The sequence below is a fragment of the Cyprinodon tularosa genome, unplaced genomic scaffold (genome assembly GCF_016077235.1).
Source record: "Cyprinodon tularosa strain WSP-4 unplaced genomic scaffold, ASM1607723v1 ctg316, whole genome shotgun sequence".
NCBI lineage: Eukaryota > Metazoa > Chordata > Actinopteri > Cyprinodontiformes > Cyprinodontidae > Cyprinodon > Cyprinodon tularosa.
In genome coordinates this window covers 559,351-580,426 of record NW_024039026.1, presented here as the reverse complement: position 1 = coordinate 580,426, position 21,076 = coordinate 559,351, and the positions used below count along the sequence as shown (strand labels likewise).

General features: G+C 37.7%; 1 protein-coding gene across 1 annotated transcript in view; it reads left to right on the top strand.

The window, feature by feature from the left end:
* crybg1a (crystallin beta-gamma domain containing 1a) overlaps window positions 1-21,076 on the top strand; it is a 64,706-nt gene that overhangs the window by 893 nt on the left and 42,737 nt on the right. The window lies entirely within an intron of this gene.

Genomic DNA, 21,076 nt, shown 5'->3' with positions numbered 1-21,076 from the left:
TTTTAATCAGTGGAGGAAGTTCAACAGCTAAAGCATCTCAGTGAATGTCTGTTTCCCCCTCTGGCAGTTTGTGGAATCTAGCTTGCCTCAGTGTTGAACTAGTTTGGTCACGCATCTGGTTGAGTCATGAGGTTTTAAAAAAGTTGTGAGAGGTGGAGATGGATAGAGGAACCTGGGGATGATGTGTTGTTTTCATTCTGAATCTTACTGTTTATACTGAAGATTGACCTATATTATAAATAGAGAGCAGATATCTAAATATGCAGTGGTGGTTCTAGACCAAATGTACCAGGGGGCCAGGAGGGGGCCAGTGCGTTTTCATGGGGGGGCACAGAAAAGCATGAAATAAAAAACAGGGGAAGGGATTCAAATATACTCATATAGCTGTATCAAGTGAAATTTCTCTTCAATTAGGTTTAATTAAATTTCTATGTCCTATTAGGTCAATATACATTCACTTGACTTAATTTTAGTTAAGATTACATTTTTATATAAAATCTGAATTAGAACTCAAGAAAAACTGATAAATTCAGCTGTAAATATGAGAGTATTATTTTATTTGTTTTGAAAAAAAAAAAAATTTAACAAATGAAATATGGGGTCCTATCTCAATACCACTGAAGCTACGTATCACGTTATTGTTTTTAGATAAGTAAAACAGTTTGTGAAGGAAAAAAATAAATAGATCCAAAGGACCTATCAGTTATCATGTCTGTTCCAGCACATATCACCATTAGAATTTCTTTGAGTATTATGTCAGTACAGGGGCAATAACAGGGACCAGGTCATGATCTACAGGGGCACTGGCCCCCGCTGGCCTCAGTCTAGACCAGCCCATTTAAATATGTTAAGCTGGTCTCTAATGGGCTATAGAGTCTAGAGGATTGGAGGAAATGCATTTAGTCTCTAACTGTTCACAGATCTGTAGGTGATTTTAAAAGATATAATTTTTACAGAGACCTTTTAGATCTGCTGTCGTTGTTAACATCTCTGCCTCATATAATCCATTCATATTATCCTGTAATAATAATTGAAAAATCCAGATCAGGTTGAAATTTCTGCAATTTTTAGAACCTTCCAGTGTGTGTTCTTTTAGCTGTAGTGTGAAACGCGTGCTTAATTTGTAGCAGCTTCTGTGTTCACTTCCTCATTTTACTCCTTATCACTGCAATTTGCCAACTATCTGATGGGAGATCAAGATCAGCAACGGTTCATTTGATCTGCTCTCCTCTGGGTTTGGCAGATCAGACACTGTAAAATCAGATGTTTCCTTTTCAATTAAATACATTAACACTAAGAACATGAACAAAACAAAACATGTTTTGCATGATGTGCTTCATAGAAAAATACAAGCAGTATATTTGCTTTCAATATCTGTTAAGGAAGTCCTGTGCTTTTCATGGGGATTTTTTTTTTCTGTTGTTGTTGGATTGTAAATAAACAATTTTTTTATCTACTTAAATATAGATAATATCAACCAACTGCTTAACTTAGAAGTCAGCTGGATCTTAGAATATCTTACGAAGCTTTTGTTTGGCTGCATCAACTAACAAAAACTGCAGATCATTGAGAAGAAAGAAAAACCTGCTGTGCAGGGAGGGACACATTTTCCCATTCAGCTCAGTTAAATATGACTTAGGCTGCGGATATGTCTTAAGATTTAGATGTAAATAGGATTCAAACAGGTGAGAGGAGTTAAAAACAACAACACATGCAAACAGGTCCTATTTGGCCACGGCACTTTCATTCATCCATTAAAAAGAATAACAAACTACTGAGTCATAGGATTGTTTATTTGGGCTGAAAGAGCAACATTTTTATTGGCCATTTTGTATATTTGTTGTTTGGTTTCCAATCCTTCATAATCCATAGAGAAATGTTTATTCTGTGAGTCTTAGTTAGAATCCTGCATGTCTCCATTTATTTAGAGATGCTCTTTTGAACTACAAATGATCTGCTGACCTTATTGACCATTCTTAAATTAATATGCATGTTGGAAACCTTTGATCAAATTAAGTAGATGCAGTTTAAAGGGGACTGTACCACAAAGCTGTGAGTCATATTTTCTTCTTCATGGGTTTTGCATTGTCTCAGTTTGTCCAGCCACACATTGATGTTTGTCATGTGAAATAAATGGGGCAGATGAGAAGGGTGGAGTCATAAACCGTCAACTTATAGTACCCACTAATTTAGATACACAAATACAGATGCAGATACCTCTGTAAGCACCGCTGGAAGAGTTTAAGATGTGAAAATAACCAAAAAAAAATATATGCAAAATAATTTTTCTTTACTAGGGATGGCAATGGGATGTATTAGGTTCTAAATGCATTTAAAATGTACTGTTTTAAATAAATGTCAGTCATAGAAGCAGGCATTTTGCAGCTTTGCATTTAAGGTATATTTTCATAAAATTAAAAATGCAACTTATTGCAGAAAACTGCATTTTAGTGATCATATATAATTGTTATTGACTTTACGCTTTGCATGCAAATAGTCTTTTACATCTTTAGTATGTGTCCCTTAATATTTCTTTAGTAAGCAAAATTAAATGTCTAACTACAGACACCTTTTGAAGCATCATAGAGACAGGTTAGAAATGGGGATTTATGTGTCTGATATTGTCATCACAATAGTGAACAATGTTACAACAACATGGATTCCTACCATCGCACAACTCAGATTTGTAAAATATTACTGTTATTTTTTTCCCTCCTAATTAGAAGAGGGGAAGGAACACTGTTGTTTAGACATTTGAGCCTTAAATTAGTCCTACCCATAGCAGGTTTACAGTATATTGAAAATATGTGAAATTCCATCTAGGTTCATCTAGGTTTTTTTTTCTGATTAGAAAAGAAACATTAAATATATTTAATTAAAACTGTCAAAATAGTAATTATACCTTTCCGAATAATTCATGGGAAAATATTTTTTTATGCAACAGCCAAGTGTCTCCTTTAACAAGCTTTTTTCATGTTACCACCGATAATATGGTGATGAAAATCTCTTTATTGTCCCACAATGGGGAAATTGTGGTGTTACAGCAGCAAAGGTTATAGTAGAAGTGTTCACACAATGTGCAACAAAGTGTATTCAAATAACAGATAGAAAAAAAAATTAGATAGAATATTGTACTGTATATTGTTTTTACAATATATCACTCTGTATCTGGAGAGTAAAAAAAATTATAACAGCTATGGACATTTTTACTGTAATGGATATGTGAAAAAATCTTTTCTTTTCCCCTGCACAGATTCCACATCAGATTCATATTTGATATTTCTTCCAGTCAGAAAGACCGTTTTATTGGAAAAGGAAGAATCCTGTACTACTAATTCTCGCAGGAGTCTAAATAGTTTTGAACCTGTCAGAGAAAACCTAAAAGATAAAGATTAGGAAATTCTCTGGAGTTATTCCGTTACCAACCTTGCTTTAGAGTCTGCAGGGAAATAAGCTAAAATCTGCAAACATTTCTGCAGCAGTAAGGCTTGATTAAAGCTCAGTCTGTTCAGACTTTCTGATAAGACTGAGAGTGTGGCAATGGTTCAGCATTTTTCTATTTATTCAGACCTTCATTCAGAGAGGAATTTTAATAATATCTAAAAGAACTACGAATGCCTTCACGAAGAAAGCTCGCTCAATATCCCCAAAACAGCTAACCCAGCAGATTTAATAAGGCCGTCATGCTCTGCACATATGTTGTAGTGTTTTTTAGATGAGGGTGTGGAACCTTAATGTTTGGATAAAGTTGAGCCTTTTCAACAAACATCTCAATGTCTCATTGTATAAATGTATTAATAAATACAACCCCTTTTATGCTGCATATACCTGTTTTGTTACAAATTGTGACTAATAGAAGCATAATACTGCTAGAGCTTCATGGAGATTATCTTTTTTTAATCCTATTTTACTGAGATTAAATCTGCTGTTTGAGAATCTAGATCAGATGAGAATGAAAGATTGACTGTAATCTTAAACTGTCTGCCTATGAAGATAGTTAAATATATGAAATTAAATTAGTAAGAGTTTTGATTAAGACTGAATTTCAATCTATAAAAGTCTGCTTAATGTCTTCAGTAATTGACTTACTGATTGATCATTTATAGCTGACAAATGTGTCAAGTGGAATAACCAGTCTGGTGAGTTTCCTGAATGTCATAAAAATTGAAAAGTGTATGAAAAGTTGCTGCTTTAGTGCAAATAAGATGTTTCTGTTACAAATATCATAAATAGTCTGCTGCTTTTAAAATTATACTTAATTTGTTTGGAATCAACAAGCAGCTTCTCAATCACCTTACAGCTTATTTGAGGTGAAGTTGTTGTTGTAGTTTAGAGTTAGTTGTCTTTTTTCAGTAGTCCTGCCGTAGTACCACTACTAGCATAACAGGCTACTGCATGATTCTACCACCTCCATGCTCGACAGTTGGCTCTGACTCTGACTCATGCAAATGAACTTCTCATCATGTGTTTGTGTTTTTCTTGTCTAATCATTTAAGTCTTTCTGCAGAACATGTTTTTTGTGAGGCTACAAAGTTCAGTCATACATAAGGGTGTCAATTAAATGTTGGTTAATTAAAATTGTCTTCAAAATTCAGCATGTGTATACATATATTTTCCTTTAAGTATAACACAGACCCTAAAACCATTGAAACTATGTGCTGTTTGATCACTTAATGCTTACATTGCAAAAACCATCAAGAAATAAGTAAAAAAAGTTCTTAAATTAAGTGTATTTACCTTTACTTTTAATAGGTTTATAAGATAATTTTTCAATGGAATTAGTATTTTTACACCTAAAAAAAGATAATTAGATAATCTGCACTTGAAATAAGACAAACCAATTTTTTTTCCTATTTTAAATGTAATTTGTCTTTTTCCATTGTGTCTAAACCCTAACCCTAACCTCCTCAATTCAAGAAAAAAATGCACTTAATTTAAGCAAAAATAACGTATTTAGATTTCCATTTTTTCAGTGTATAAAAGACTATTTAATATACATAAAAATCTCATCAATTAATAAGTGCAGATAAAAAATTAATAGTCAAATTCTTAATAGGATGAAACACTTGATGATCAATTGAACTTCAAAATTCATTAAACGGTTCCTCCAAACCATATTTTAGTCTGATTTATGATGCAGAGTAAATGAAATATGAATATAGTTCACACAGCCTTCATAGAGATTTACTAAAAGTAGTGAAAGGATAAGATCTAGAAACTGACTAATCATGAACTTCAAATGAAGGACTTCCAATGAAGCCTTTCATGTCACCGGTCCGGTAGTTATAGTTAAACCATGGTGGTTGCTAAACAGGTTGGCTGATGGTTAAGGCTAACCAGCCGCTTTAAAGATAGCTTGTTCCAAATGCCTTCTCATCGTCTGTGCATGCAATGGCTGCAGATCAACAGATTAGCTGCTGATCTGCAGAAACTGCTGCATGCAATTTTATATGTTAAAACATGTCCTTTTATTGTCTTCTTCTTGTGATAACTAAAATTACTGAAACAAGCTGAAGATAGGCTAATTGCCCGAAATTCTGATGTCAGAACCATGAATTCAACCTAGATTTAAAACGCTTAGAGCATGTTTCAATGTTTGTGTACACAACATGACCTCCAATGCTTTTGACTGTTAGACCTAAGCCTTTGTTCGTTGTTCTACATACACACCTGTTCACACCTATTTACTTATATTCAAACACGTTCATAGAATGTGACTGAGGGTTATATCACAGAATGCAATTAGTTGATCAACAAAAAAACTATGTTTTGTTTTTATACTCTTAAGTCAATATTGAATCAGGTGAAAAGTAAAGATCCAGTCCAGAAAATAAATTTAGTAAAACTTTACCCATGGTGCCATTTCCTGCAGAGTCTTTTATTTTTGTAAACACCCAGTAGCCATGTGGATAATTCCTTTAATGTGAAAAAGATGGAGGCATTGGCACTTTTATTTTTATAGGTAAATATGCTTTACTGTAATCAATCCAATCATTAAAACCTGTCAATGATGCTGAGAGGTTAAAGTAATTTTGATTAAAGAAGAAGTTTGCGGCAGCTTATGAGACTGGCAAAAGAATGTAAAACAAAAATGAATAAAACAAAAGAGTTTCAAAATAATAATCCAGTGGCTTAGAGGTGGAAGACTTGTAAAAGAATCACCAAGAAGTCCAGGTTTGGACCAGATAAAACTGCTCCCAGTGCTCTGTCAGCTAAAGCTATGTTGTAGAGTCTTTATACTCCATTTAACAATTAATCACATACTAAATTAGTTGACGATTATTTCAATAACCAATTTATCAAGATTAATCCCCTTAATTATTTTAGCCCTAATTATAATATTAAATATATGCAAAAGTTCTCACCTTGTTTTGTTAGTCTGAAATGCTGTATAATTAATCACAACTTTATTTTAGCATTTTCCCCATAAGTATTTGGTTTTTGATTACATTTATGAATTTTTCTTTATGTGTTTTGTCTTTTGACGCCTTTAAGTTTTGGTTGAATCAGAATCATCTTTAATGGCAAAGTTTCTGTGCACAAACAAGGGAAATCCCTTGTTTGTGAATTAGAGTATAAATAAACTACAAACATCTATCCAATTTTGTAAAAAGCAAGCTTAAGGGGCACAAGTACAGGATAAAAAAAAACGGAATGTATAAGTGTGATTTTTAAAATAAAGGTAGAGGAGGGAATGTTTTACTGCGAAAACTTAATTGTTCTAGCAGTGTCTGAATACTCTGGCTGTAGAGGGTTCAGTGTGACAGCCTGGGGGGAGGAAACTGCCTCTGTGGCCTCTTTTTGCCGTTAGCACTCAGTAGCGCTTCGCCAAAGGTACTGTAAGACTCAATCCGAATAGCTCTAATTGTACAGTAGCTCCTACCTCCTGTTTCCTATCCTTTCACATCCAACAGAAAGAACACTATACAGGGCAGGAAAAGGAGCTGCAGACTGTTTTCCTGAATCCAGACAATACTCAGCCTTACAGACATCACGTGATGGTACGCTGATCAAATTGGATGAATTATAAAAAACAAAACACTTCATTATAAAACCCAAAACATATGAATGTGTGTATATTACCACGTTTAGCACAGACTACAAGGTGAAAAAAAATGGCATCCTCCCAGCTCCATCATAATGTTTCAGCAGTACTTTGATAGCATGGCCTTTGTTCTGTCAGATCAGCATACCCATAGACACATGCCAAAGATGTCAGATTTGCATACGCCTTTTCAATCTGAAAACTCACACAGAGATAAAAAACAATTGGAAGAAATGTATTAATACAATTGCTTAGTCTTTGGCACTCAGACCTTAGAAGGAAACATGAATTTTGATTGATAAACATTAACAGGAGTAAAGAATAGGGCTGTTTCCCCCCCAGGCCTGAAACTGGTGGTGGAGTGAAGTTAAAATAAAGTTGGTCAGTCTGTAGACTGCTGGTTAGGGAGACGGTATGTTTTGTTTTATGAGGAGATCCAGTGGACTGCGTGAGCTGATACTAGAGCTTCACTCAGGGACCTTGAAGATGGAATTCCAGTTTGGATAGCACAGGTTGAGAGAACCTGTCAATGAAGAACAAGCACGAAGCGACAGTGGAGAGGAAAAACTTCCTGTTGGGAAGAAACCTCTAGCAGAAGCAGGTTCAACATGGCAGTCTTCTGCTGGACCGGTTTAAATGAAATGCGGAATGCAGTAAAAGTACAGGAGTAATGACACTGAGGAAGTTTTAGCTACGATGGTGGAGGAGGGGCTGGAGGTGGGTTAAAACTGAGTCATCTGAATGAAGTCACACAGCGCAACCACTGTTGATGACAACTGATGATTCATTTGCTTACTTGAGGGATGAAGAGAGGTAGCATGGATCTGAAGGGGTTTGATTCAAACCTACCCAGAGTGTGAGTGAAATCTTGTGCTGGAGAGCGGGCAGGCAAGTGATGAGAACCTTTTCCATGAAGATCAGAGTCCACCTTAAAACTAGTGTTGCGGCGATGCCATTTTTTCGCCCCGATACTGATACCCGGTACCGGGCTGTGCAGTATCGGCTGTTACCTATATCATACCAATACCATCTGTTTGAAATTGATGTGTGTCTGTGTATATATGAAGAACTGCATGCTACTTGGATGTAAAATTATTGCCATCATGACTTTGTCAAGCTGCTGCTTACCTTTGTGAAGCAGGAAAAAGAGTAATACAAAGTGAATCTAGTAGAACTTTTTATTGCCTACCTAGAATGGGGGACAATAGTTGAATAAACTTTTGGCTCTCAAAATGGCATCGGTGCCTTATTTGATGGTACTCGCCGATACCGATACCACCATTTTAGTGCTGGATCGGGGCCCAGCCCGACACTAGTATCGTATCGGTGCGACAGTAGTTAAAAGAAATTCAGAAGAAGACAAATCAACAAGAAGGATAGTCCTGGTTTAGCTCTGCATCTGGAATACCATCATCCTGCAAAGAGAGATGATCCTTCACCTCCTTATATACATGCTAGTCATTGATTGATAAATGTTCTCAGATGTGCAGCAACATGTGAAGTGAAAGTGAAAGCCCTTTGGGAAACTCCTCCAACTCCCATTGTCATTGTGACACAGCGCACACAAGTGAACACTGCACACCATGAAATTGCATTTATGCCTCACCCGTGCAAGGGGGCAGCCCTCAATGGCGCCCCAAGGGAGCAGTGTGGCAGGACGGTACCATGCTCAGGGTACCTCAGTCATGGAGGAGGATGGGGGAGAGCGCTGGTTAATTACTCCCCCCACCAACCTGGCGGGTCGGGAGTCGAACCGGTAACCTTTGGGATCCAAGTCTGACACCCTAACCGCTCACCCACGACTGCCTAACATGGGTCGGCCCAAACACCAGCAAAGATCCTGTCTGTGATAAGAAGCTCACTCACACCAGAAAAAAACAGCGAAACCCCAGACTCTAGCTAATACAGGTGCTGGTCATAAAATTAGAATATCATGAAAAAGTAGATTGATTTCAGTAATTCCATTTAAAAAGTGAAACTTGTATATTATATTCATACATTACATACAAACTCATATATTTCAGATGTTTATTTTGTTTAATTTTGATGATTACAAATGACAACAAATGAAAATCCCAAATTCATCATATCAGAAAATTAGAATATTACCGAAGACCAATAAAAACAAAGGATTTATAGAAATGTTGGCCAACTGAAAAGTATGAACATGAAAAGTATGAGCATGTACAGCACTCAGTATTTAGTTGGGCCTCCTTTGGCCTGTATTACTGCAGCAATGCGGCGTGGCATGGAGTCGATCAGTCTGTGGCACTGCTCAGGTGTTATGATAGCCCAGGTTGCTCTAATAGTGGCTTTTAGCTCTTCTGAATTGTTGGGTCTGGTGTATTGCATCTTCTTCTTCACAATACCCCATAGATTTTCTATGGGGTTAAGGTCAGGAGAGTTTGCTGGCCAATTAAGAACAGGGATACCATGGTCCATCAACCAGGTACTGGTAGCTTTGGCACTGTGTGCAGGTGCCAAGTCCTGTTGGAAAATGAAATCTGCATCTCCAAAAAGTTGGTCAGCTGCAGGAAGCATGAAGTGCTCTAAAACTTCCTGGTATGTGGCTGCGTTGACCCTGGACCTCAGAAAACACAATGGACCAACACCAGCAGATGACATGGCACCCCAAACCATCACTGACTGTGGAAACTTTACACTGGACTTCAAGCAACGTGGATGAAGTGCCTCTCTTCTTTTCCTCCAGACTCTGGGACCTTGATTTCCAAAGGAAATGCAAAATTTACTTTCATCAGAGAACATGACTTTGGACCACTCACCAGCAGTCCAGTCCTGTTTCTCTTTAGCCCAGGCAAGACGCTTCTGACGCTGTCTGTGGTTCAAGAGTGGCTTGACACAAGGAATGCGACAGCAGAAACCCATGTCTTTCATACGTCTGTGTGTGGTGGTTCTTGAAGCACTCACTCCAGCTGCAGTCCACTCTTTGTGAATCTCCCCCACATTTTTGAATGGGTTTTGTTTCACAATCCTCTCCAGGGTGCGGTTATCTCTCTTGCTTGTACACTTTTTTCGACCACATCTTTTCCTTCCCTTCGCCTCTCTATTAATGTGCTTGGACACTGAGCTCTGTGAACAGCCAGCCTCTTTAGCGATGACCTTTTGTGTCTTGCCCTCCTTGTGCAAGGTGTCGATGGTCGTCTTTTGGACAACTGTCAAGTCAGCAGTCTTCCCCATGATTGTGTAGCCTATAGAACTAGACTGAAAGACCATTTAAAGGCTTTTGCAGGTGGTTTGAGTTAATTAGCTGATTAGAGTGTGGCACCAGGGGCCATCAATTTTGAACCTTTTCACAATATTCTAATTTTCTGATATGATGAATTTGAGATTTTCATTTGTTGTCATTTGTAATCATCAAAATTAAACAAAATAAACATCTGAAATATATGAGTTTGTATGTAATGTATGAATATAATATACAAGTTTCACTTTTTAAATGGAATTACTGAAATCAATCTACTTTTTCATGATATTCTAATTTTATGACCAGCACCTGTATAACTCCCAGTCAAGTCGACTAACTGCAACAAAACTTATACCTCCCACTATTCCAGTTTTTAAACACATCAATCAACAGCACACACTTTGATACTCTTTTTCATGTTTTAACAAAATGTTACTAAACTGTTGTTAAGGACATCCGTTCCTACATTTTTTGTTGAATTCAAAAGAAAATGCAGCCTGTAAGAGAAGCCAATTGATGCATTAAAATTCATTCTTTTGTAGGGATTTTTGTATTTCTATATTTTACATTTTTAAAAAAACACAACAGAAAGTTGTTATAAACAAAAATAAACCCACATTGGGCATTTTTACACAGAGAGATTGTAAAATGTATACATTTTTAATTCTCATGGTTCTACCAATCTACCATTTCCTAAAGCTGCTCCATCTAATCCTATTTTGGCAGGAAACTAGAACATTCTTTTTAAAACTCATAAATTTCAGTTCATTAGGGTTTCTAAAACAGGAGAAAGAAAACCCTCAGGCACCTCAGATAGTACCTAATTTAAAAAAAAGTTTAATTACTGTATGAAACATTTTTAATTTTGGAGGAATTTAATAAGAAAAGTTCATCATCTTTTCACAAGTAAAAATTCATGAAATTACTGATTTGCATCAGAATATGAGATCGACAAAGTGACCTGAGGCATCCCCTGCAGAAAAAGCAGAGAAAGAAAACAAATCACAAGAAATGTTACTGTACTTAAAAACCAGAGGTTGTGAAACAGGGCGGTATGCGGACACCTTACATTGAGATCATGTGTTTTGTAAAACTTGGACAGATTCCTAGGTAGAAATTCCTCCTGCAGAATTTGCCCCTTGGAAAATTATATCTGCATCTTTCAAACAGTCTTAGTCTTCCATAATACTTTATGAGGCTCGACTTGTGACTGCTCCCACGTTTTATTTTTTTTTGACTCACCCGATTGTTCGAAGTGCACATCTCTTCACAACAGGGATATTTTTTCTTCCAATATTTAAAAACAACTTTGCACAAAGCATAGTTAAGTTTTATGTTATTTTTTTTTGTTCGTAGCATTTTGAGCTAGGCATTTACTGGCGCCAGCGAGGAGCAGGCAGCCTGGTTCAGCAGCTTTTTCAGTTTTCCCTATTTTTTTGGTGTGACTTAGTGTCTTTCTCATACTGTTTCTAATGTAATTGAGCTCAGAACTGGAGAGCTCCTTCAGTGACAGACTGCTGCAACCTAAATGCACCAGGGAGCGTTGTCACAGATCCTTCCCTCCAGCAGCTGTAAGACTCTAGAACCACCACTGTTCCCAACAACCTCAATAAGTTGTTACATTTATGCTGATTTTGCACAGTTTCTACCTTAGTCAGTTAAGTAAAATGCTCTCTTATGCATTATCTTGTTACTATTTTCAAATATCCTATTACTGTATAAAATAGAATAGAATAAAATATCCATAGCTGTACATTGGTTATTTATTCTCCAGGTGCAGTTTTATAATAAAACACTTTACAGTGCAGTATTTGATTGTTTATCTCTTAACTATTCACTTTTATGTTATTGTTGTACATTTGTTTAAGGTCCACATTTCTGTAACAATTTTTTCTATAATCTTTTTTTGCTGCTGTAACTCCAGAATTTCCCCATTGTGTGACAATAAAGGGATTTTCTATTCTATTCTAGGCCACAAGGTGCACTATATATATATTATTAAGTATAATCATAATTAATAATAACTCCATTTCAATGGCTTAGAACCTCATCTTTCTAATAAAGCCACTCTCGAACTTCCAGTAAAACACACATAATATTCTGTTTTAAGGGGAAGAGCCAAAGTGGTTTGCACGTCTTGACATTTTTAAAGCAAAATTTGTAGATCACCTACACATGAAATTAATCTCCTCTTATTTTGAATCTTTGAAGATCGGGCCACTAGTAAGCTCCTAATTAAGGTTTGGTTTTTTTCGTAAAAATTATCTTAATCTAAATTTTTCCTAATTCTGACTAAAAACCGATCTCAGTATAGGTCATTATTTTGATGGTTTTTTGTCTCCTTTAATTTACTATTTGGATGTTAGAGTCTCATTAAAGTGTGAAACTGCTCAGCATCATTGTTTCTCCTTTCTTCAATCATAAAAATTGTTCAGATATAATAATAATAATACATTTTCCAAGTACTGACCAACGTTTTAATTTGAATAACCTATTGTATATCTATATCTGTTGCAAAACATGTTGCTGGTGTCTCCAGACAGGTTATCAAACAGAGAAAACTACTTTTCTAGTTAAACAGTGTTTTCCTCTAAAAAAAATCTCTAAAAAAATCTTTATCTAAATCTTTTTATTTATTGTTTTTCTTTTAGAGTATTTAGTGGAACCTGTTAGCATCTTAATTGTCCCTCATAACCAGTGGGTCTGTACACAAAGAAAGTCACAGATGATAGGTTGTTCCTTCTGCCATCTACATTATTACCATACAGGTTATCATTTCATGTTTCCCTATCACAGCTGTAATCATAAGTTTATTTGGATACTAGACTGCATTGGTCTGTTCTTTTGGTCTGAATTTAAAAAGGCATCTAGTATAGGACTAATTCCAGCTTTTAACTAGATTGTGGGGAATAACTGGTTAATCTGTTGCGTTATAGAGTAGAATTGAATAGAATATACTTTATTGTCCCTTAGGGGAAATTTGTCATGGACTCATAAGTGCGTAGGGCATAGTAGTCGCGGCCATTAGAAAAATAAATACACGCAAAAAAATCCAGCTAAGGACATACACATATCCTACATACAAACTCATCCAATAAAAAAAGCAAAACATACAATACTTAAACAACGACCAGAACACCAAGTCTCTGCACACTTCCCATTCCTCTGCATACAGATTTATTAAAAATCTGTATGCAGAGGAATAAATTAAAAATGAAAGAGTGTTTAAAACGGTTCAATTTGATTTTTGGGATTCTGAGTACAGATTGCTCATAGATGGACTGACTCATTCCTCCCCATCAACTTCATAGCAGCCTGTACCAGGCGCTGCAACTATGATTTGGACTGTGTAGAGACTGCAGAATCACGCCGCCATCCCATACCCGATGACACTTTCCATCACTGTCTGATAAAATAGAAACGTGATGTTCTGACTGACACCAAAAATACTCAGCCTGCGTACGAAAATACAACCTTTGATGCAGATGGGAACATATCGGATCAAAATCCATCCATCCATCCATCCATCCATCCATCCATCCATCCATCCATCCATCCATCCATCCATCCATCCATCCATCCATCCATCCATCCATCCATCCATCCATTAATTTTCTCTCGCTTAGTCCTTATCAGGTGGCTAACGAGATACCTATAAGAAGTGACCTGTTTTACCTCCTCCCTGTGAATGGACAGTGGGGTATAAACCCCAACTGACCGAAAGGTCAAACACCATCTCCTGTTTTTTTTTTGTTTTTTTTGTGTAAATTGTGAGAGAGTTCTTTTCACACTACTGAACCAATGTAATAACCTCAGTGAACTACACTGACAGGTCTGAGTTCTAGTGAAGCAGACTGAGAATAGCAGTGTCGTCAGAAAATAAAAAAAAACAAGTTACCTGGAAGACTGCTGGTGCAGTTGTTTGTGTAAAGGCTGAACAGGACCGGTGAGTTTATGCAACCCTGAGGTGCACCTGTACTGATGCATTTGGGTATGAAAACGGAGTTGTTATTCCTGAAATTTTGGGTTGTATTTGTTTAAAAAAGAAAAAAAAAATATTTAATGAAAGGCTTAACATTCATCTGGGTCATTCTCCCTAAGAGCAAATGAGGCTGTGATGAATGAATCAAAATCAATGAACAAAAGACGTGCATCGGCCTCGGGATTCTCCAAATGCTTAAGAGTGACATGGGGTGATGCTCTTAATTGCATCGTCTGTACTCCTCCCCTGCAAAGCAAACTGGGGTGAATCCAGTTCAGGGTTGACAGTATGGATACCATGTACTTTTCAAAGCAATTCATGAAAATAGTTGTGGAGTTAATGCCAAATGTTCTTTTATTTTACTACTCAAAAATTTGGCTGCACAAATGCAAAGAAGACAAAGAAGTAGTTTCAAACTCTCTCTTTTTTTACAGCATTTGGCATGATAGCGCTTCTGTCCAATCCATTTTTTGTCATGCTTATCTTAAGCGGGGTCACAAAGGGTACTGGTGCCTATCTCCAGTTGTCGGAGTACAGGTCGCCAGTCCATCGCAGGGCAATACATACAGGTGCTGGTCATAAAATTAGAATATCATGAAAAAGTAGATTGATTTCAGTAATTCCATTTAAAAAGTGAAACTTGTATATTATATTCATACATTACATACAAACTCATATATTTCAGATGTTTATTTTGTTTAATTTTGATGATTACAAATGACAACAAATGAAAATCTCAAATTCATCATATCAGAAAATTAGAATATTACTGAAGACCAATAAAAACAAAGGATTTATAGAAATGTTGGCCAACTGAAAAGTATGAACATGAAAAGTATGAGCATGTACAGCACTCAGTATTTAGTTGGGCCTCCTTTGGCCTGTATTACTGCAGCAATGCGGCGTGGCATGGAGTCGATCAGTCTGTGGTACTGCTCAGGTGTTATGATAGCCCAGGTTGCTCTAATAGTGGCTTTTAGCTCTTCTGAATTGTTGGGTCTGGTGTATTGCATCTTCTTCTTCACAATACCCCATAGATTTTCTATGGGGTTAAGGTCAGGAGAGTTTGCTGGCCAATTAAGAACAGGGATACCATGGTCCTTCAACCAGGTACTGGTAGCTTTGGCACTGTGTGCAGGTGCCAAGTCCTGTTGGAAAATGAAATCTGCATCTCCAAAAAGTTGGTCAGCTGCAGGAAGCATGAAGTGCTCTAAAACTTCCTGGTATGTGGCTGCGTTGACCCTGGACCTCAGAAAACACAATGGACCAACACCAGCAGATGACATGGCACCCCAAACCATCACTGACTGTGGAAACTTTACACTGGACTTCAAGCAACGTGGATGAAGTGCCTCTCTTCTTTTCCTCCAGACTCTGGGACCTTGATTTCCAAAGGAAATGCAAAATTTACTTTCATCAGAGAACATGACTTTGGACCACTCACCAGCAGTCCAGTCCTGTTTCTCTTTAGCCCAGGCAAGGCGCTTCTGACGCTGTCTGTGGTTCAAGAGTGGCTTGACACAAGGAATGCGACAGCAGAAACCCATGTCTTTCATACGTCTGTGTGTGGTGGTTCTTGAAGCACTCACTCCAGCTGCAGTCCACTCTTTGTGAATCTCCCCCACATTTTTGAATGGGTTTTGTTTCACAATCCTCTCCAGGGTGCGGTTATCTCTCTTGCTTATACACTTTTTTCGACCACATCTTTTCCTTCCCTTCGCCTCTCTATTAATGTGCTTGGACACTGAGCTCTGTGAACAGCCAGCCTCTTTAGCGATGACCTTTTGTGTCTTGCCCTCCTTGTGCAAGGTGTCGATGGTCGTCTTTTGGACAACTGTCAAGTCAGCAGTCTTCCCCATGATTGTGTAGCCTATAGAACTAGACTGAAAGACCATTTAAAGGCTTTTGCAGGTGGTTTGAGTTAATTAGCTGATTAGAGTGTGGCACCAGGGGCCATCAATTTTGAACCTTTTCACAATATTCTAATTTTCTGATATGATGAATTTGAGATTTTCATTTGTTGTCATTTGTAATCATCAAAATTAAACAAAATAAACATCTGAAATATATGAGTTTGTATGTAATGTATGAATATAATATACAAGTTTCACTTTTTAAATGGAATTACTGAAATCAATCTACTTTTTCATGATATTCTAATTTTATGACCAGCACCTGTAGACACACAGAGACAAACAACCCTTCACGCACACACCTAATGAAAATTTACAGTAGCAAATTAACCTAACATGTTTGTGGACTGTGGGAGGAAGCCAGAGTACCCACTCATGCCTAGGGAGAACATGCAAATTTCATCCAGAAAGACCCCAGGCCGTGAATCGAACCCAGAACCTTCTTGCTGGAAGGCAGCAGTGCCAACCACTGCAGCACTGAGGTGCCCTTATTCTGACCTATTTTTGAACACATAAACAAATGAAAAAAAAAAGCTAATGATTATTCAAGGTGGTAGCTTTAAAAGTGAAAGACGGTGTTACATGATTATTTGCCTTTCGTGTTTATTTCTACTTTCCATCCTTAGTTCGTTCATTTATCAGGTTTATCCTGTCTTTTGCCCTCCCTCCTTGAAAATCAGCCTTCTAAATAAGACTTGTGGTTAATTGTTTTCTTCCCCAGAAGCCAAGATGTTCAAAACCTGTTTCCAAAGTCCAAGAAGATAATGCCTTTTATTTCCGGTTAATTGCTGTCAGCTGATATAACAAGTCAATCCACATCACCTCCCAGTCTGACATTTTCTCTTTAGTTCATCGAAAATAACTGAAAGTTATTAGTCAGCATTAAAGCATTTTAAACCATTCAAAATGTGAAAATGATAATGTATGACAATGATAAGTAAGTGTGACAATTAGGTGATGAAGCTTCTTAGAATTTGATAAAAATAACTAATGTCAGATGTGTAAGCTATAGAAAATTGCTTACACCTTTATATAAATTCTACCAGCTGAGACAAAAAGGGTGGGAGTATCTCATAGGTTTACGGATCCCACAATATATAGAATACATTTCTGTATTATATTTATGTAGACTTTTTAACTATCTCACAATTCTACATTAAAGTGATTTTCGTTCAAATCCAGAATGCATATGTAAAAAGCGGGCATCTGTTAAGAGGTAAAGTTGATGAAAAATAGTACAGAAAAGGCTCCACTCTCACCTTGGAGCTGCACAATAGGCAGCTTTTTCTAAAGTTAAAGCTGGCGTTGATAAACTCCCTGTGAGGCTAGCTTCATTTCACAAACAAGTGTTGTTATGCTGGATCCTTATGTACACGCACAATTTTACTCCCCACCAAAGTCCTATCTGGAATAATAGATATGTGCTACATAGAAATAAGTCTCTGTATTTGGATCGCTGGATGGAAAAGGGCATTTTGGTCTATAAGATATTTTATAAACGACAATGAAGGTTGGTTGTCCTATGAGGACTTTTGCTTACCTTATAATTAACCTAACTATGCTAAGTTTAACACTGTCATAAATTGTAATTCGGCAGTGCAGCGATTGAGGTCTGGGACCTATCGGTGCAGGTCTGGGTCCTGACAGTGCAGCGGTGGAGGTCTGGGTCGTGACGGTGCAGGTCTGGGTCTTAACGATGCAGGTCTGGGTTCTGATGGTACAGGTCTGGGTCCTGATGATTTAGGTCTGGGTCCTGACAGTGCAAGTCTTCAGCTAGACTTTTTTGCAAATGCTTGGTAGATCATAAGATCTTGTATGTACATACACAAACATACAGTATACCTACACATTTTATGATAAATGTATTATCTGTTTTATTTATGTATTATCTATTATTATCACAGCTGTGGAAATTATTAGTAAGAACTACATAAAAATTATTTTTTAAATTTGTGTTGCTTTAGTTTTATTGGCCCCATCCAGATGCAATTGCATCTTAAATACTGTACCGCTGTCATTGTGCACATGGATTTCTGCCACCTGTCCCACCCAGCCTCACCACCTTCTCTAGAAGCACCATAGAGAGCGTTCTGACCAGCTGTGTCACTGTGTGGTGTGGAAGCTGCAGCGCCTCAGACTGGGACGAGGTGAGAAGAGTGGTACTGTAAGAACAGCAGAGAAGATCATTGGGGCTCCTCTTCCTTCTGTAAAATACATTTTATCCCGGCGCAGCGGGTCCCGAGCCCGTATGAACTGTTCTCTCTGCTGTCATCTGGGAAGAGGCTTTGCAGCATTCACTGCAGGTCCAGCATATTTTGCAACAGCTTCTTTCCCACTGCCATTAGACTGCTGAATTGTTAAAAAAAAACTCTAAATCATGTCACAGACTCTGCATCACACTGATAACACCAAACCAAAATACTGCATATTTGCACCACATATATTTAACGCTCTGAACTTCCATATCAATATATATACGGTACATATATTTTTTTGTGTGCCATGTTGTTTTTGTTTGCATTTGATCAATGCTGCACTTTATGGAATGGAAATGTTCATGTAATGTCTGAACAGTTGTACTAAACAAAATTTCATTTTGGATACACATGGCAATAAAAAGCTGTCTGAGTTTTAGTTCTAGAGGTTAACAAATGATAAACAGACCATTTTTCTACATAAACTGTTTATCACATTTGTGCCAGTTATGATACATTGAGCTCAATGTTGAGATGTTTTATTTGTTTTACCTACAAGATAGGACAGCTTGATAGAATAAGAACAAAAGACATAAAGAACGAGGTGTCAGTGAAGGTTCTCATCTCTGCTTCCAGAGTCAACATGTAGACATCATTAGTTTCTTTGTTCTGGTGCTATTGTGCAAACTGTCTCTCTTCCCAGGAGTGATAGTAAACATGGCATACAGCATACTGCACAGCACCTGACATTGTGCAGGATACAGAGCAGACAGTTGTCTCCATGCAAACGAGCACAGGAGGAGTAGTTGAAACTTGAACAGCTTAATGCATGAAAGCTTTTGCAAACATCTTGGCTTGGTTTTCAGTGTGCTCCCTAGTTGTGGTTATTGGTCCAGAAGGGAGTGTAACGGCTGAAGCCTAATGGTTGTTAGAGAACCGCCCTCTCTCTAGCTAACAGAGCCCTGCAGCAGTCCTTACAGCCACTCCCTTATGCATCGCCAGATGCCAGTACAAACATCTGTTTTTGATTTAAAGAAAAAAAACAAAGTTTATCATTTAACTGTTATCAACATTGTTGTATTGCATTAAACATTTAATGTGCTTTTTATGTTGACTGGGAAGTGGACTTTCTGCAGGGTTCCAGAGTCTGCCTTTTGCTGCATTTCATCTCGGTGCCAAAGTTGAGCAATTTGACCTTGGAGCATTCCTGCACAATAGGCAGGAGTCCAGCCTTGTTTTATCTTTGGCTGTATCTTATTATGTGCAGCAGTGAGTGCGGTTCGGGTTCTTAGTGTTCTTTTATTAGAACATTACAGCTCTCTGTGACTCATTATGCCCCCCATCTACCAAAGAGAGTCTGAGTCACTGGTTGAATTTCTTCCATCCCTTGTTTTTTATACAGTGGCTGCAATAGGCTTACATGAATCGGTTTTCCTAATTTCACCTTTTTTTTTCTCAGAAGAAATGAAGGCGGATATTTTCTTTTGCATGAACTTGTTTTGTGATCTCTTAAAAAGATGAAAGATCTGACTCAATCATTTTCGTTCTGTGAAATGCAAAGGGAGTGTCAGATTCCAAACAATTTTGGAGTTAAGTTAGTTTATTCTCTTTTCTGGTCTCCTTTCTCAGCTGGTTTGTAGTATGCATTTGTCCACAATCTGATTAGTGCATCCAGAATGCAGACCACTAAACCTGCCAGAATTCTTACTACATTAGTAAAGCTATTATACCACTCATACTTGTGGTCGTCCACTTATCTGGTCACAGGGTTTTTACCAAAGACTTGAAGACTTCCCTCTCCCCAAACATCTCCTCCAGCCCTTCTGAGGGATGCCTGAGGCATTCTCTGGTAAACTGAGAGACACAATTCCTGCAGGGTGTCCTGGGCCATCCTGTGAGCCTCCTCCCTTTGGGACGTGCCTGGAGCACCTCTGGAAGGAGGCATCCAGGGAGCATCTAAAATAGATGTTCGAGCAACCTCAGCTCACTACTCTTGATGTCGAGAAGTGACTCCAAGCCTGTTCTGGATGGCTGAGCTTCTCACCCTATTTCAATGCAATTCAGTTTATTTATATAGCGCCAATTCTACAACACATTTCATATCAAGACACTTTACAGTTAACCAGATCATACAGTTAAACTGATTCAAAGCTTTCTATTTAAGGAAAACCAGGTGATTGCATCGACTCTTTGACTCAAATACAATCCCTCACACTAAGCATGCTTGTAGCGACAGTGGAGAGGAAAAACTCCCTTTTAACAAAAGGAAACCTCCAGCAGAACAAGCTCAGTGTGAGCAGCCATCTGCTGAGGCCGACTGGGGTTCAAGGAGCAGAGATGCAAAAGCATAAAGTGTAAAAGGCGGCCCTGGCCAGGAAACCCATGGCCAGGCAGACGAGCTCTGAGCTAACTCCCATGTCAGAGGATGAAGAGAGCATATCCAGAGAAATAGGACTACACTGAAAAACTGGCAGATCTCAAACATCTATAAACAAAGGTGTTGATGATGGCAGCAGAACAGCTGATATTTCTCTCCAGGATTGGGTCACAACCAAACAGGAACAGACAAGGCTACTATGAGAAAAAGCAGAGAGAACATAACGTTGAAGATTGAAATAACAGATTCTGCAGAGAGGGAGAGTAAAGATAGAATGAAACAGAATGATGAAATAGGGGTCCCTATGCCCTCTAGAAGTCTAAGCCTATTGCAGCACCAGTTTCTAAGGGAGTGCCTGG